This window comes from Carcharhinus amblyrhynchos, chromosome 20 (assembly GCF_965287045.1).
Source record: "Carcharhinus amblyrhynchos chromosome 20, sCarAmb.v2.hapA, whole genome shotgun sequence".
Lineage (NCBI taxonomy): Eukaryota > Metazoa > Chordata > Chondrichthyes > Carcharhiniformes > Carcharhinidae > Carcharhinus > Carcharhinus amblyrhynchos.
Genome location: NC_137343.1, coordinates 34,457,504 through 34,471,821, shown reverse-complemented (window position 1 = coordinate 34,471,821; position 14,318 = coordinate 34,457,504).

Below are 14,318 nucleotides of genomic sequence, written 5' to 3'. Positions count from 1 at the left end.
GGACAAGGCAATTGGGAATCAGATGTGATTTAATTAACTTCTTTGAAATGAAATTAAAGACACTGGATATGGTGATATTACAGACCTTTTGTATTGAGGTTTTTCATTCCCATTTGCTGTCTCCTCATCATCTCCTGTTACAGTCAGGGCAGATGCTTGGTGCAATGCCTGATAGGTTTGTGAGCAGTGGACTGCATTTGGCACATTTCTGTTTGTTTTTAAATCTTGCATGGTTTACTTCGTTGCTGATTTATAATTCATTGTAACTTAAGTGCTGCCTTCGCAAAGTCAGCCTCTGCTCTTTAAACTTGTAGTGCTTTGGTTAGATCTGCTGCTAATGCCTAAACAGATCTGATGGCCGACACATGATTTGTTAAATAATCCACAAGCACTTTACAGATGACATTTCTGGACTTGCTTTGCGGTGTGTTTCACTTTCCCTCTGCGCTAATTGCACACACATACACACAGGGCTTGCTGCTTGGAAGAAGTGATATGTTTGCTCTCAAACACCTCTTGAATTTCAGTGGAAGGGCTGTTTGACTTTGTTAGTTAGAGAATTTAGAACTTGTGTACGGTGAAATATTTCAAGACAATGTGAGAGAAATGTAAGAGAATTCGAAAAGTCAAATAACAACTTAGATCGGTGCATTTCTTCGGAAGTGCCCCATGTATCAATATAACAGCAAATATTTATTGTAACACTATCCAGGAGCTACAAATATCAAATATTGTTTGAGTATTCTGTAATTGGGCATTGATTTCTACAGTTTTGTGTTGCACGTTTATGAAGCATTTGTTTGCCGGAATTGCTGTGATTTTTGATGTCTGCAATTTATTATCTTCAAGAATGGAACCAAAGATGATTGAAGTTTTTGCCCCAGAAGATCTGCATTATCACTGCTGGGTAAATGTGAATTTATTCTGGTTGCAGTTGTGGGCTTCTAACTTCTGGAAAGCACAAGTAATAACTTTGATTTTTTTTCAAATGACCGTTAGGGTAACTTGACAGAACTGTGTTACTGTCTGAGTGAGCGAATTTTACACTGTGTCAGTGAGACAAACCATCTGGTTTGTCCACTCTTTGCAATGTACGCGCCCCTTTCCCATTGCAAACACACAATCTCCTCCCCCCTCCCTGCTCCCCCCAATTCAATTTTCAACCTGCTCAGAAGGCATTCTGACTGCTTTGAATAAATCTGTACACTACAGTTTCAGTTCCGAGGCAACGTTAAGAGTTTTGTTCCTTTGCAATCACTTCGGGCTCTCCTGGCTAACAGAAAGGAATGTAGAGGAAGATAACAGAAGGACGCAAAAGAAAATAGAGGGTGATGTGGCAGCTTGGGGAAGGAAGTAAAGAGGACAAAGTAAAGGGGAAGGCATATAAGAATTCAAGACACAACAAACAACAAGGAATTGAAGGAAAGAAATGAATAGTAGAAAAAAATTAAGTTGTGGAAAAAGGACAAAGAAATGTAATACAAACTATAATGGAAAAGATGAGGGAAAATTGTTTCCTGAAAGGGAATTCCAAAACAGTTAGGCAATGATCAGCCTCATTACCTGAACACAATCAAGGCTGGTTGTATATTTCACTACATGATTTAGGTAAAGGTTTGATATTGAAGTAAGTATCTTCATCTATGTATATGTTGAATTATGTAGCTTTAGTTAAATCCTTGGGGCTTGCTAATTGCTTAGCATTTTCAGATGAGCAGTTAGTCAGGACATTCAATCTCTAAATGTTCATATTTGTCGCTATTATCTATGCTCCTGCCAATTTTCAACTCACATCTGCATTGCCTGTTTCTCAAAATACTCTGAGCCATCTTCATCCTTTCTTCTCCTTTGGGATTCTCCAGCCCTTATTCTCAAACTTAATTTTGGCCATGGTCTACACTCTCCTTAATGACCTGCGACACCACTCCAGCTCAATGTGGTCACCTCCTCACATTGTGTCAGCGTGTGTGCAGAACCAGTGCAGGAGACAAGGAGACTTACACTGATAGTAGTAGAGAAGTGTCACTGCACTGATGAAAAGCAATGCCAGATTTTCTGCCTTAGTTTCTCTCCTGCTCTGGTTGCTCAACTTGATTCGGTGGCTGAAGGCGAAAATCTTATTTGAAAGAAGGCACCAATTACTGTGCGGAACTCCCTCTGTACTTCACCCTGCATCAACCTACGTTATGTACTCAAGTCTTTGTATGAGGCTTGAACCCACAGCCTCCTGATTCAGGTGTGAGTGCTATCAACTGAACCAATCTGACTTATGTGATCTACATGTAGCTTGCGCGGTTTCATACATTTTATAATTGCTCTATATTATGTAGTAAGTAAAGTTTATTTATTAATCACAAGTAAGGGTCATATTAACACTGCAATGAGGTTATTGTGCAATTGCCGTAGCCGCCACAATCCGGCGCCTGTTTGGGTCCATGCACCTAACCAGTATGTCTTTCAGAATGTGGGAGGAAACCCACGCGGACACGGGGAGAACATGCAAACTCCACACAGACAGTGACCCAAGGCGGGAATCGAACCCGGGTCCCTGGCGCTGTGAAGCAGCAGTGCTAACCACTGAGCCAATATGCCACTTCAATGTACATTAGATTTATATGTAATGTCAAATGCTATATACTGTGCATGTTTCACAAGAACGCAAGTAATGGGAACAGGAGTAAGCTAAATAAGGGAGATGGTAACCTCATGGTATTATCACTAGGCTATGAATTCAGAAATTCTGAGGGTCCTGGTTCGAATTCCACCACGTAAATGATGGAATTTGAATTCAATAAAAATATCTGGAATTAAGAATCTACTAATGACCACGAAACCATCGTCGATTGTGAGGAAAACCCATCTGATTCAGTAATGTCCTTTAGGAAAGGAAATCTGGCATCATCACCTGGTCTGGCATACATGCGATCCAGAAACACAGCAATGTGGTTGACTCTCAACTGCCGTCAGGGCAACCAGGGATGGGGAATAAATGGTGGCCAGCCAATGATGCCCAGGTCCCACAAGTGAATTAAAGAAAATGCCTCAAGCCTGCTCTGTCAATAAGATTATGGTTGATTTTGTATACATTAACTCCTCTTCCTTGTGATTACCATTTCTATTCCTATTTGCTGAATAAAGAAAGTGGATGGTCTGCACTCATTTGTATTCTGTAACAAATGTGTGGTGGGTTTATGTATTCACTGATGAAATAATATTCTGATACCTATACAGGTTGATTTATGTACATAGCGATCAGGCATAAGAGTAAGAAATCTCTACATTCATCACTAAGCACACTACATCTTGGTTTTGCATCCTCTGTGAATCCATATCAAAATAGGTGAGCTGTCAGTTCAATATTAGCATTAAGTTAGCAAACATCATGTCAGTTCATGTGAATAATTTGCATAAGCTCCCATTTTGGAGTAACTTATGATTTAATCTTTTGTAGAGTTTAAAATTGATTTTAATTATTTGTCATCTTTTACCAACGCAATGGGCAGAGGGTAAGGATGAACAGAGTGGCAGACAAAGATGGAGCAAAAGGAAGGAAGCCCATGATGGAACAACAAAGTAGAGGCCATGGTCAACCCCTTAAAATGTCAATCAACCAGTCCATGAAGCTATCAATAGCAAGAATTGTTAGCACGTGATACCTTTCATTTTGTGAATAAATATTGAATCATTCAGTCTAAATAAAGGCTGTCAATCGAATAACGTTTTCTCTTGTGCACAGCTGTTTCAGCGAATTATTAGAGGTGTTCGATTTCAATATCTCTGATTCTTTAAAGGTCTGCTTGACTGACACTTTTATCGGGCTGTAATAACAGCAGTTAGAGTAATGAGTGGCTGTTTTCTTGAGCTTTTTCATATGACCTTGGTACGATAGGGTTCATTATTTCTTTACATGAATATACACTGGCTGAAATGACTGGAGAATATGAGGAGCCATTGGATTGGATAGGAACATGGGATGACGTGAGTTAGCATAGATGGGGCATGGGGATTGGTGAGGGGATTGGAATAGAGAGGGCCTAATATTGAACAAAACAACTGGGACAAGGTCCCAGTGAACCAAGGGTAACCTTTTAAACAGTCCTCCTCAGCACTCAGAGCCCCTATGGCTACCTCCGAGCTATTTTCAGGGGTGGCAGACTTGATTCAAGCATGCATGTGCCTTTACCTGCCCCGAAACAAAAACTGTGCCTTTCGAAACACTTTTTCCAATGTGGGCACGCGGAGCCAGGAAATTTCTGGACTCCTGCTACCCACTTCTCAGATGCAAATGTCAACCCATCCTGTAACAATGCATGTTACTGACCTTGACTGTGCACTGAGGTCATTTTGTGGCACAGCTGTCTGGGTCCCAGGTTTGGACAGCAGAAATTCACTCAGTTGGTCTCCTGATTCAAATCCCTTCCAAGGGTAGCACCTGAGGTCTTCCTGGCCCCTCACAGAAGCATGATGGCTTTCCTCCTACCCACCTCCATGACTAAGGCCTCCAACCCTACCAGAACCTGAGAGCCCCTTCCTTGCCCTGCTGCTCTGTTTTTTTGTTGCAGTAAAAGCATTCAGCAGCCGCCTGTTCTGATTCAGTGTCACTGTCTTTTTTTAAGAGGTGGAGATGCCGGCATTGGACTGCGGTAAATACAGGAAGAAGTCTCACAACACCAGGTTAAAGTCCAACAGGTTTATTTAAACCTGTTGGAATAAACCTGTTGGACTTTAAATAAGGTTATATAAACCACTTGGACTTTAACCTGGTGTTGTGAGACTTCTTACTGGTTTTTAAAAGGGACAGACTGCCTTTTAGAAGAGCAGGTTGGCTGCATTGTGGGCTCTCTGTGAATGTTGCCTGGCTTTCTGCTGAATGTCCAGGTATCCAGCAACATGGGCCCTGTTCGGACCTGTTCTACCATCAGGTAATTGAGGAGGCTGCAACCAAACCTACTTGCAGCCTTCCTCACCAGCTGTGGACCTGGCTGCAGTTTGCCAATTTCCTGACACAAATCGATGTTTCTAAAGCTAGTAATGGTTTTGTGGAGATGCCACAAACTAGGTGTTGTCAGACTTTTTACTGGGTTTCCTCCCACAGTCTGAAAGACATGCTGGTTAGGTGCATTGGCCATGCTAAATTCTCCCTTAGTGTACCTGAACAGGCACTGAAGTGTGACAAGGGGAGTTTTACAGTAATTTTATTGCACTGTTAATGTAAGCCTACTTGTCGCATTAATAAATAAAACTTAAACACGTCGATTTTGTGAGATGTCAGTTTTAACATCTTTTACTCATTTTGATGCTTCGTTTTGTCTCACTTGTACATCATTTTTGAACAGCAAGCAAGTGAGGGATCTCCGTGACAAGAGTGAAATCCAATCGGAGTTTGAATCTCAAATCACAACAGCATGAAAAACTAAAGTGCACTACCTGAAAATAACTGTGGGGGCGCAACAACGCCAAATAAATGAGATATTCTGAGCATTGTGTTCACTTGAAGAATTTTTGTAAAATCCTGTCAAGCCAGTTAAGCATTTTTATTATTATCTTGCACAAGTGAGCGACGGAGTGGACGGTGTGGTTGGGGGGGGGTGGAGGTCAGTGCTGGCCTCTGGAGGGCCAGCAGTCAGGCCGTGGGGGGATTGGAAGGGCAGCGATCTGAGGGTTGCGGTGCTGGCCAGCGATCAGAAAGTAGGCAATGCGGGGCTACTGCGCACGCACTGTTCTCAGCACTGACAGATTGGCACAGGCGTAGAGGCCCACTCAGCACTATGCTGCCGGCCTCTCCAGCGGGAATAGGTCCCACCCGCTGATTTTCAGCATGATTCGCGCTGAGGCACTCTGCACTACGCAGAGCATAGGAGATTCATTTTGAAACACCCGCTGAGAAACCAGCAGGATTTACACCGGTTTTTACAAGAATCCGACACTTAGAATTTTTTTGGGCAGAATTGCCCCGTGTTTTCTGTATTGATCAATTGTTAGATTAGTTCGAACACTTACAGCCAGCACCAAAGTTTGAAAATAATCAAATATTGATAATGTGAAAAATTTTTCAACGTAAGCTTCAATTTAACAGACAATATTTCTTTATAATTTTTGGTTTCCTTATGTTCAGAACGGAAATATAAATGAATTGCAAAAAAACACTGTTTGCAATGATTTATTTCAACAAATAAACCTGTAGCAAAACCCACGGCCAAATCATGAAACACTTCCAATCTGTTTTCCTGTCTGTTATTTGTTCTGTTCAGATTTTTGTCTTTGCCTTTTACTGGTTTGAACCTTAGACCCCTTGTGCATCTGTCATAACTTAGTCTGAAGTAATATTCTGGATTTATACTTTTATATAATTTATCATCTCATTAGCAGACGCCCTGTGGGATTGTACGTAGTAAATGGGACATTTTGGTCAGTCACTTTCCTGCCTCTTATTATCTTTATGTTACTGCTGCTCCTCAGAGTCATAGGCCCGAATTTTCAGAAATTTCGCACCTTAGCCAAAATGGCACCAGAGTCCCAATTCCAGACATCCCACCCCTGATACTGACACTCACTGTTTATACCAGGCCAGTGGGAGGGGGAGTAAAACAGAGGTAGATTGCAATATGCATATCCTCAGTTTCATTCATCCTTGTGAAAATACTGCTGCCTTCAATCATATCCAATTTTTGTTAGTGAGGATGCCCAAAACGTGACTTCTAGGCTTTAGACATTTGCATTTTTCCCTGCCTAAGACTCTCATAATCTTGTACACCACTGTCAAACTTCACCTCAAAGTTCCTTACTCTAAGTAGAACAACGCGGGCCTTTCTAACAGCACCACAATGGTTAGCACTGCTGTCTTACAGTGCCAGGGTGACTGTCTGTGCAGAGTTTGCATGTTCTCCCTGTGTCTGCATGGGTTTCCTCCAGGTGCTCCAGTTTCTTCTCATAGTCCAAAAGACATGCTGGTTAAGTGCATTTGCCATGCTAAGTTCTCCCTCAGTGTACCTGAGAACGTGGTGACTAGGGGATTTTCACGGTAATTTCACTGCAGTGTTCATGTAAGCCTACTTGTGACAATAATAAATACATTTTAAACTAACTGAACTTTGTGACTTAAACCCTTCCATCCCTGGAACGATTCTGGTAAATGCCCTCTGCATCGCTCGAGAATTTTCATATCTTTCGTCAAATGTGGCAATCACAACTGAATGCAATACTTAAGTGGGGTTTAACCAGAACTTCAAAAATGTTCAGTGCAGCTTCTCTGCTTCTCTACATTTTTTATGAAGCCCAATTCCAAGTTCTTTGCTAATAACTCTCAACATGTCCTGCCATCTTCAAAGATCAATACTCATCCCACCCCAGCCCCTCTGTTCCAGCACGTTTTTTACAATTGTGCTATTGAGTCTATACTTCCTCCACCCATCTCCTCTGTCAAAATGCATCACCTCGCGCTTACCTGTATTCAGTTCCATCTGCCATTTGTCTGTCCATTCAGCTAGCTTATCAGTGTCCTGTTGCAGGCAGTTTGTATTATCCTCAATGTTTGCCACTCCCCCAAGTTCTGTATTGTCAGCAAGAAAGGCTGTGTTCCTAACATTGACCCTGAGGGAACGTCACTGTCTATCACCCTCCTGTCCAAACAAAACTTGCTTCTTTTTGTCCTTAAGCCCATTTATTTTATTCATTTGTAAACTGGCCACTCTGTTAACCTTGCAGCATGTGCTACCTTGTCAAACGTTTCCTTAAAATCCATGTAGACAATACCCAGGGATGATGAATGTTTGAATAAAGGGACATTTCAAAATGTCTCCGTGCATTGCAAATACCTGAGTTTCATCACTAAACTGGAGAGTTACCAAGTTGCAAGCTCACAGAAGGTACAGTTTCTTGGATTGCAGTCTCACATTTGGATGTCAACAGCGAATAGAGTGGACTTAAAAGCAAAATACACTAATATGCATACACTGTATCATTTAGAAAGACTACACTCAAGTGGCCCCCTGACCTGAAGAGGCTCCAGATCCAAGTGACAAGTCTTTGGCTGTAACTGGGATTTGAAGTGGTTGTTTCATTCTTCTATACAAATCATGTTTTTGGTTGAAAGATCAAATTCTCTTGATTTAAATAGTGTTGTGCCTCAGGTTGAAAACAGTGACTTTGCTTCATCAGGAAGATTTGTATGTTTACTATAGACTTGTAAATAAGGAACAAAGCAGCACAGGAACAGGCTCTTTGGCCCACCAAGACTGTACCAGTTTCTAATCCTTATTTAGACCTCCTACTTCTTGCCAATACTCAGTTTCTATCCCTCTGTTCGCCTCCTGTTAATGTGTCTATTAAGATATGCCTTGAACATTGCTAACGTACCTGCTTTCACCAACTCCACTAGCAATGCATTCCAGGCACCCACCACTTTCTGTGTAAAAAAAACTTTCTCCACACGTCTCCCTTAAATTTTTCCCCTCTCACCTTGAATCTGTACCCTCCTGTAGTTGATCTTTCCATCCTGGAAATAAATCTCTGGTTATCCACCTTACCTATGCTTCTTATAATTTTGTAGGCTTCTACCAAATGGCCCCTCGGCCCCCATCTTTCCAGTGAAAACAATCTGCATTTATCCAACATCTCCCCATACCTAAAAGCTCTCCAGACCAGGCAACACCTTGGTAAACCTTCTTTGCACCCTCGCCAAAGCATCCAGGTCCTTCTGGTAATGCGGTAATTAGCACTGCACGCAATATTTCAAATGTGGCCTTTCAAAAGTTTTATACAGCTGTAACATAACTTGCCAACTTTTATACTCGATGCCCCAGCCAATGAAGGTAAGCATGCCATATGCCTTCTTGCCACTTTTAGGGATCTGTGGACCTGTACACCCAGATCCCTCTGTATGTCAATGCTCCTCAAAGTTCTGCCATTTACTGTATAATTTGAACCTGAATTTGATCTTCCAAAATGCATCACCTTGCGTTTGTCCGCATTAAACTCCATCTGCCATTTCTGTGCCTAAGTCTCCAATCTATCTGTATCCTTTGACCATTCTTATCACTATCTGTAAGTCCATCAATTTTTGCATCATCCACAAACCTACTGATCAGACCACCTACATTTTCCTCCAGTGTTTGTATCTTCTTAGATATTATGTTAATGATACTGAAGTCCTTTGTGCGGGTAGTTGAAGTTTGGATGAATTTGATACGAATGGCTGCAGCAGTTAACCAAAGTGTTTTGATACCCAAAAAACCTAAAAGCAGGCATCTGAAATAGTCCCAGAGCCCTTTCAAAAGTAGTTGCTGGAGCCATGTTCAGATTCAAAGGGAAATAAGGGCTTCAAGGTAAGTGAAAAGTTGAGTGAAACAAGGGCTCAATTTGCTGTGCCATAATCAGAATTGCATTTATTTTTGAACAGAGCCCTTGAATTCAGTCAGGCACCAAACTTATAAGTGATAATTAACCCTTTACATACTCTGTCATTGTATATGAGCAGAATGAAACCAATATTCAAAGATCGAGATGAGTCTATTGCTACCACTTTCTATAAAAATTCACAACCAGTGCCATGAATCTATGTCTAAAGCAAACAGGATTCTAGGTTCTAACCACAGATCAATTGATAATAAAACAAAGCTTACAATTTTGGGTGGAATTCTCCCATTTTGAGACTAAATGTAAAGGTAGAAGACTCCAGCAGCATCTGTCCCACTGGGTAGATACCACCAGATTCAGCACTCGGAATCTCATTAATTATACACAGGCCAGTTAGCTCCAACTCTCTGGCACACCGGCAGTTGATGTGTCACCTGCCATTAACTGGTAGGTTTAAAGGTCCTGACGCCATATTTAAATGTCAGTCCAGCACACTCTCCACTCTGTCCCACCCACCTATCTCCACCACACCGTACAGTAAATCAGCAACCCAGAGTGAAAAGGCTAGCAGTCTCAAGATGAAAGGAGCTGCACTAGTTTTCAGCAGCAGGGCACTGGGGCATTTGTTTGCTTATGATAAATGAATGGAATCCGTTCGACCACTAAGGAATGACCTTTATTGCTCGCCTATTACTTCCCTTCACTGATGGGATGGCACATGTGGCCAGCTGTGCCACCTTCACTATGGTCTTGACTCTCCAAGCCTACATTCCTGTCTTCCACCATGTTATTTCTCCAATTTTGACATTAGGCTACTTCGCAATGCCTATTCCTTTTAAAAGCACAAATTTAGAAACCTGGTTTGTTGTTGCAATGAGATGTGTGTCCTGTGTAAATGGCCCAAACCCTGTCCACTGTCAACAGTAACAAGTGAGTAAACATTCCAAGAAGGAAGCGCAGAGCCCAACTCGGCCATCCACCCACACTTCAGACTGAGGTCCACATTGCCCCTGGACTGTCTGCCATCTGTGACTTAAGTTCAGAACTTAAATGAGAGCCTTGGCAGAGAGGACTATGGACAACAGTAACCTTCACAAATACTGTAGCCCCAACCTGTTGAACATTTGTGTGAATCTTCCCCAACATGCCATATTAACAGCCCCCCCCCCCCACCCTATAATCTGCAGTCCGCATTCATGCCCTTCGGTAAAACATATGTTATTGATTTGACCCCTTGTTTGTGAGCTTTTCATGTCGCCTTGTTGGGGCCCAACTTCCCTCTCCTTGGCCTTCTCCCTGCCTTCCATTGTTTGACCTCTTAACCCACCTTCTTTGCCTGTCATTGTGAGCCCGCACTCTTACCAGAACCCCCTCCTTGCACAGGCCTCCCTCTACATTTCTACACTGGGGTGGCATGGTGGTACAATGGGGTGGCACAGTGGTTAGCACTGCTGCCTCACAGCGCCAGGGACCCAGGTTCGATTCCCGGCTTGGGTCACTGTCTGTACGGAGTTTGCGCATTCTCCCTGAGTCTGTGTGGGTTTCCCCTGGGTGCTCCGGTTTCCTCCCACAGTCCAAAGATGTGTGGGCTAGGTTGATTAGTCTTTCTAAATTGCCCCTTAGTGTCCTGGGATGCAAAGGTTAGAGGGATTAGGGGGTAAATATGTAGGGACATGGGGATAGAGCCTGTGTGGGATTGTGTTTGGTGCAGACTTGACAGGCCGAATGGCCTCTTTCTGCACTGTAGGATTCTATGACTATGGTGGAAAGGTTTTTTTTAATTCAGCTCAAAGTCTCTGGTAAACTGGGAACCGCCTTGTGCTCATCGCTCTTTATCAATCGAGTTTGATGCCGACATAATTTCCAAGTGGCATGACTAAAAGATGGAAAGGCATGATGGGATGCAGGCAGACAGCTGTTTAATGAGCATCCATGAGATGCAAATGGTGCTCACGCCACTGGCCAGCGGAGAGACCAACCCACCATTGGAAGGATTGCCACGTGATTTTACGCTGGCAGGCTTCTGACTTCTTGGCTCCTGCCACATTTTCCGCACCCACCGACCACCAAATCCACCTCAGGCAGGGCGGGAGAATTCTGCCCTTTTGTCTCTGTCTTGCTGAGGCCTTGGTCAGAACGCTGAGTCTCATTTTGATATCTTCACCTGGGGTGGATAACGAGGTTGTGAAAATGATGCAGAGGAAGATTACGACGTGAGTGGCTTGTTTAAAATACCCTCTACTCGGGGGTGGATGTAAGAATTGGATTTGTATACTGTAGAAAAGCTTGGGCTCAGGGATGGTTTAACTGGAGTTCATAAAATAATTAAGAAATTAGATTTTGGTCATGTGGAATAATTATTTATACTAAATACATTAGGAAGAATTAGACCCACAATGACAAGTTATGTCAGTGATTTATAGAACCATGCTTTATAAAATCAGGGCAGAAGGAGGCCATTCGGCCTAGCGAGTCAGCACCAACCACAATCCCACCCAGACCTTATCCCCATAACCCCATGTATTTTCCCTAGCTAGTCCCCTGATGCTAAGGGGCAATTTAGCATGGCCAATCCACCTAACCTGCACATCTTTGGACTGTGGGAGGAAACCAGAGCACCTGGTGGAAACCCACGCAGACACGGGGAGAATGTGCAAACTCCACATAGACAGTCACCTAAGCCAAGAATTGAACCCAGGTCCCTGGTGCTGTGCGGCAGCAGTGCTAACCACTGTGCCACCATGATGCTGATTTGTATCAGCTTTTTCCCAGAAAGTAGTGAAACAGGTTCACATTTCTTGTAGGGAACATGGACGTGCTGTTTCCTTGAAAAAAGGAGCTGAACCTGTTTTTGTCTGGGGCTAATATTAGCTCATACAAGATGTAGATATTCTGTGATTATAAATCAAGGTCTCACACTAATCTGAAGATGAATCATAGGAACTTGAAATGTTAAATCTATTTTCTGTCACCACAGAAGTTGCCAGACCTGCTGAATGCTTCCAGCATTTATCTGTTTGTCTCATCCACAATTGTTAGTCACTTGGAATGTGATGTGTATTATATGTTGGGATTTAGGATGTGAACAGCTCCTTTAAGAGTACAGGTCAGGTGACCCCTGGGTTATTAGGTCCGCCCAGTGTGGGTCTCCGTTGGGCAACCTTAGACCTGATTGTGAATGCATGCACACCTTCAATAAACAGCTCCCAGTATTGAAGTATTTAAGTCTACCTCATGATTCTTTACGCCCCTTAGTCCACAGGGGCATACATAATAGGATAAAAGAGATAATTTGCTTGATTTTGTTTCCCCAAATGGTCTGAATATAAAAGCAGGGAGGTCTTGCTGCAGCTGTACAAGGCATTGGTGAGGCCGCAACTGGAGTACTGTGTGCAGTTTTGGTCCCCTTATTTGCGAAAGGATATATTGGCCTTGGAGGAAGTACAGAGAAGGTTCACCAGGCTGATACTGGAGATGAGGGGGTTAGCTTATGAGGAGAGATTAAATAGACTGGCCCTGTACTTGTTAGAGTTTAGGAGGCTGAGGGGGGATCTTATACAGACTTACAAGATAATGAAGGGGCTAGATAGGGTAGAGGTAGAGAGATTCTTTCCGCTTAGAAAGGAAACCAGAACTAGAGGGCACAGCCTCAAAATAAGGTGGGGGGGGGTGCGGTTGCAGTTTAGAACAGAGTTGAGGAGGAACTTCTTCACTCAAAGGGTGGTGAGTCTCTGGAATTCTCGGCCCATTGAAGTGGTGGAGGATACCTCACTGAATATATTTAAGTCACGAGTAGACAGGTTTCTGATAGACAAGGGAAGTAAGGGTTATGGGGAGAAAGCGGGAAAGTGGAACTGATCCACTTCAGATCAGCCATGATCTTATTGAATGGCGGGGCAGGCTCGAAGGGCTAGATGGCCTACTCCTGTTCCTATTTCTTATGTTCTTATGTTTCTTATGTTATTTCTTATAACACTTTCCCAAGGCTTTTCTCATGGCACACACCCTTTCTGGTGGATTAGGAGTGACAGTTGTACAGTCATAGAGATAAATAGCACAACTCATCCATGTTAACCAGGTTTTGTAAGCTGAACTAATCCCATTTGCCTGCGTTTGGCCCATATCCCTCAAAACTTTTCCCATCCATGAACCTGTCCAAATGCATTTTAACTGTTGCAATTGTACCTGCCTCGATCAACCTTCTCTGGCACCTCATCCCATTTACGTACCCCTCTGTGTGAAAAAGTTGCACCTCAGGTCCCTTTGAAATTTTTCTTCTCTCACCTTAGACCTAAGCCTCCTAGTTTTGGACTCCCCTACTCTGGAGGGGAGGGGGGCATTGCTGGTGGTGGGGGGAAGTAGTCCTGTGTCTCGTCCACATCCAAAATCAAGCAAAGCCTGGATGATTTTCTATCTCTGGCCATTATTATCTGAATAATAGTTTCTGGTATATTAACCTGTTCGCATGGGCTCCCTGCTTCACTTAAAGACCAATCTGGTATGAAACATAGCTATTACCCAGTTACACTTGAAGCAAATAATTTTACAATTGTATCAGGCAAAGTTGTCAACTCATCTTATTCTCCCAGGGGTAATTTATCAACAATGTTTAGCAGTTGGATAAGCTGCCTGTTTAATTCAAAAAAATCAGTACCCTTATTATTTTTACAGAAAGTAGAAGTTCGGAGTGAGTAGCAGCTCAGTACTAATTAAAATGTGATGGTCATATCGGGATATCTCTATCAGCATAATCACGTTTCCTTACGTGGGCTATTTTCATACTAATAACACCTATCTATTCATGGTGGTACAGCAGTTAGCAGTGCTGCCACACAGTGCCAGGGATCTGAGTTTAATTCTAGCCTAGGGGGACTGTGTGGATTTTGCATGTTCTCCCCGTGTCTGCATGGGTTTCCTCTGGGTGCTTTAGTTTCCTCTAACTGTCCAAAGTTGTGCGGGTTAGG